A 5,283-nucleotide genomic window follows, 5' to 3' on the forward strand; every position below is an offset into this window, starting at 1 on the left:
GGACAAGGCCCAGTATGTGCTATATGTGTTATTGTATGGTATGTGGTAGTTTGGGGAGACTCACTAAGCTTTGTGCTTACAGTTTTCAGTTTTGGTTTCAGGAACTTCAGTTTTCAAAAGAGGAGCTCGGGAAGGTTGTAGTGCACACACCATTTGTTCAGCCTGGGATGTTTATACTCTGATATACATGACAGTTGTTATATTATTATGAGATACATTGTTATGATTTTTCTATGACGTATGATGACTATGGTTTTATTACTAATTTAAAACGAAATTTTCAGACTGTGTTTTTGGGACGTTACATGATTGCTTGGAGAGTAGCAATGAGTGATTTCGAGGATGAAATCTAATTTAAGTGAGGGAGAGTTGTAACACCATGTTTCGAATCGTTTCATAATTCGGGGCCATAACCTGAAGACTATTTTTCATAAGGCTTCGGGCCTTAGGGGAAACAGAGATTTAGGCCCCTTTGGATGTGGGTAATGTAGATTATGTGATCCGGGAGTTCAGTTGGTGCTTTGGAGCACAAGGGTATAACCATAAAGTGATAGTTCGGGCCTATTATGAATTTTAAATTTAAGTTTGGAAAGTTTTAAGGAAAATGAGAGTTTATAGGGTTGTAGATCTTCTCATTACCATTCCGTGGATATAAGAATCATCGAAATTGGAGTTGAAATGAAGAAGTTACGACCATTTGAAGTTAGGATGATTTTTGGGTTAGCCGCGTACGCTGGGCGTATGGAGAGTACGCTAGGCATACTAGGGCATCCCAAGTATACGCGATAAGTGCCCAAAGTCTATTTTGGTGGTTTGAGCCCTATTTAAGTTTCTTAACTTCCCCAAACACATTTCATTCTCATCCTCCATCTCTCCAACACCCTCCCTTGAAACCTTAACCCTATTTTGAGCCTTGTAAGCAAAAATAATGTGTTTTAAGTGCTTTAGAGTGTTCTTGGTGCACATTGGAGAAGAAGGAACTCATTGAAGTAGCTTTGGTTGCATTGGAGCTTATAGGTCCAAACTTTGTTCACCTTGATCTTTCTTCTGGAGGTTTAAAGTTTGAATCTTGATGATGAAATTGTTAGATCTAGCTACTTTTTGGTGTTATGAGCTTTTGGTCACTTTAGTGCATAAAGTTTAGATCTTGAAAGTTTGTGACCTTGTTATGGATCATGTTTCCGCAACTTTATGATTTTTGGATGTACTCTGATAACTATTTTTTACTCTTATATATTTTCGAATGATTGAAAAGGCCAAATAGTGTTTTTGGTTGAATTATAAATTAAATGTTTACCTTACAATTTTTGGGATGTTACAAGACTATTGTCACCATGCATCCAAAAACGGGTTTTGGTCTAGTTTAATAAAAACCGGTTCCAATCCGGTTACATGTAACATATATATATATATAAACAATGCTAAACCAACCGTTTGATTTCAAAACCCAATAAATTTGTATCAAACTAGTTCTTTCCTATACCGGTCGGTTCATGTTTTTTTGCAAGTCTAATTTTAAGCTTATTTTTGTATGCTACAAATATAGGAACTTTATAGGATGTCTTATTTTATACAACACAGGTAAAATGGCCACACATCGTGTTAGTGGCAAATTTATTGATATCAGGGACTTAAAATCCCTGTCAAATTACATTATATACAAAAAAAAAAGATGAAAAATTAAGTCTGTCTAGCCTTTGGCAAATTTGAAATTAACACCACCACCTTCACATAAACCCAATCTTTGAAGTTATCATAACATTGAAAAAAAGCTTGTCTTCCACGATGGTTGACAAGTAAAACCCCACATGTTATATAAAATCCAGTAGCAAAACCAGTCCCCACACTAATATAGAACCATCCCCAAACTTCATCTACGCCTTCCATATCACCCTCACTTTCTCCAGCAACGGGTGGTACTTTGAAATCTTGAGCCCCGAGACATTTTTTGGTAAGAGGAGGTCCACAAAGTACTGCATTTCCATCATATCTTAAAGGTTGAAAAGACTGGAGTTGAGTGCTAGATGGGATTCTCCCCGACAAGTTATTAAATGACACGTCTAGGTAATTCAGTAAACTCATCTGAGACATGCTTGATGGCATCCGACCTGAAACATTGTTTCTAGATAAATCCAACGTCAAAAGATTTTTCATCTCACCAATTGTCCCTGGAATCTCTCCAAATAAAGCGTTCATTGACAAGTTCAGGGCAATCAAACCATACAGATTGGTAATTTCATTTGGTATTTGTCCTGTTAAATTGTTGCTTGACAAGTCAATGCTCTTCAAAAATTTCAGAATTCTAAAGAATTCACGTTCATCTCCATGCCACCGAATCATTGCATGGTCAACATATGTGTCATGTATATGTGTATCCCCACTTCTTACAGTTGTATTAAATTGTACATCTTGTAAGGATCCTTGTTGAGCCATGGTTGTAAGATTACTTAAACATGAGGGGATGGTTCCATGGAGATTGTTCACTGACAAGTCCAAAATTTGAAGATTTACTAATTGACATAACTGTAAAGGGATGGTTCCAAAGAAGTTGTTTGATCTTAGAATAAGACCATACAATCCTGATAAGATTTCCCCAATCCAAACAGGCACATTATCAGAAAACTTGTTGGCCCCCAAATTCAACGACTTTAAACTCGTGCAATTTTTTAAAGACAAAGGCAATTCTCCAGAGAAGTTGTTCTTGTATAAATACAATATGCTGAGATTGATCAGATATTCAATAGAGGTAGGAAGCCTTCCAAAAAGATTATTTTGTCCGAGATTAAGAAATTTTAGCTGTTTGAAATGCCACAAACAATCCGGGAGTTGTCCGCTTAATGAGTTATGAGAGAGGTCAATAAATGTTAAGAACCCATCAACAATTTGGTATATAAAGGAAATCCCTCCAGAGAAGTTATTTCTAGAAAGATCTAATGATGGTAAAGCAGAAAAGACTTTCGGTATTTGGCCATAAAAGTTGTTGTGACTAAAATCTATCACGGAACCACTAGCAAAATTTGATGATAAATCTGGTATTTTCCCGCTTATGTTGTTGAAAGCGATATTCAAATATTGTAATTGAGAAGGCCACATGTCCCAAAACTCGTGAGGAATTGTGTCTGATATACTATCATTGGAAAAAACAAGACGTGTAAGATTTTTGAGTGTCCAAATCCATTTAGGGAAGTGAGGCCCTACGTTGCAAGACCTCATATCAAAATACTCTACGTAATAGAGGCTTGACAAGTTATATGTGGAAGGAACTCTAATTTTATTAAAAGAAAATTCAAGCCTTTTAAGCCTATGTAGTTCCCATAGTTTTTCATCTATACTTCCAATTAAGTGATTATGAGATAAGTCCAATTATTCAAGGGATGAAAACTTTTGAATCTCATCGGACAATGACCCTGTAAGTTGGCTTCCTGGAGTATACAACTCTCGTAATGTAAGCGATGTGCATCCTGACAAGTTGTTGAGAAAAACAGGAAGTTTGACAACAACAAAGTTGTTATTGAAGAACAAATTTTGCAAACCACAGAGGTTACCAAGATATTTGGGGATCCCATCTAACATATTGCTAGAGAGATAAAGATGGAGAAGGTTATTACCTGTTAATGGGAGCAACCAACGATACATGGATGAGTTAAGATTGTTATCACTGAGATCAAGGGAATGAATATATGAAGAAGAGTTGAGAAATGAAGAATATGGATACATGACTTGTGAGAGCTCGCATCCCTTTAAACTTAATAGTGATAGTTTCCGGAGACTTAGAATTACATCTACCCAATGATTTTGTTTGGCTAAGGAAATCCCATCCATTTGAAGTTCCTTCAAATGAGAAAGATAGGACAACCACTCTAGATTGTCAACTCTATAGCTTCCAATAGATCCAAGGTAGAGTAATTGCAAGTTGGTGAGGTTTCCAAACTCTGGAGGAATGGTTCCATAAAAGGAGTTATAGGAAAGGTTAAGGTATCTTAACCGAGTCATGGAACCAATGAAACTAGGAATGGTTCCATGAAAAGAATTTCTAGAAAGGTCAAGATGATTCAAATAGGTTAAGTTAAGCAATGAATGGCTTATCTCACCTCCAAGAGTACTAGAGCCGAAAATATCAAGTCCTATGACATGACATGTTTGGTTGTTGCACTTGCACATGACTCCTTTCCAATTACAACAATCATGTTCGTCAAATCTCTATGTAGAGAGAGTATCATTGGGGTCATGAAGGGAAGCTTTGAAAAGAAGGAGATCAAGCCTCTCCTTATGCAAACACTTGTTTGTAACACCATTTTTATAATGGTCCCCCAATTGGCTAGCAGTTGCAGTCACAAGGAGCAAGAGAAGTGAGAAAAGTAAAAAAAAAAAGACAAGGATTCATAATGTAAACTGAGAATCTTGGGAGATTTTTGGTTTGTATATCAAAGTAAGAACTACCCCCATGAGATTTTATAACTTTATAATAGTGAGTGACCTCCTACTTATGTGGACCACACAATACTTAATTAATTTCCATGAAATTATAACCTAACTAAAAGACTCGTTCAAAAGTCTTGCAAGTATTGTCAATTTGTATTTATTATATATATATATATATATATATATATATATATATATATATATATATATATATATATATATATATATATATATATATATATATATATATATATATATATATATATATATATATATATATATATATATATATATATAGGGAAAAGTGAATATGTGGCTGTAACGTATATAATGTTAGGTATAGAATCATAAAAATCAACTTCATTTTGATTAAAAAAATACATTTTTCTTTCATTTTTGGTTTCTTCCTATTGCCTTTGAACTCATATTATATCTGATTTCGTGATTCATCCCAATATCTATCTATTTCGAATGTGTTTTTTATTAGACATTTAATATGTTTCGTAACTTCCTTCAATACATATCTTATGTATATTTGTATGGTTTATCTATTATGGCTTATGAAAAGAGGTTTAGTCGGTTTTTTTAATGATTAATTTCAATCTTTCAATATAGTTTTCTATATTAAATTTCAATTTGGAGACCTACAAATAGTTGGTAAAATATTCTTATATATGGTTTGTGGTGCAAAATTAAATTTATAAAATTCCATAAAAATATATACAATGCTTAGCATCAGCTCTAATAGAGGATGCAAGAAAATATAGTAGAAAGATTTGATTGCATTTTGTTAAAAATATATAGTTTTTTATGGTTCTATATCTAACATTATATACATGACAACCACATATTCCCTAAACC

General features: G+C 34.1%; 1 pseudogene; it reads right to left on the reverse strand.

The window, feature by feature from the left end:
• Positions 1 to 1,680: 1,680 nt before the first annotated feature.
• LOC145046204 (receptor-like protein EIX2) lies at positions 1,681 to 4,161 on the reverse strand (annotated as a pseudogene).
• Positions 4,162 to 5,283: the final 1,122 nt, after the last annotated feature.

The sequence above is a fragment of the Lactuca saligna genome, chromosome 5 (genome assembly GCF_052625555.1).
Source record: "Lactuca saligna cultivar CGN05327 chromosome 5, ASM5262555v1, whole genome shotgun sequence".
NCBI lineage: Eukaryota > Viridiplantae > Streptophyta > Magnoliopsida > Asterales > Asteraceae > Lactuca > Lactuca saligna.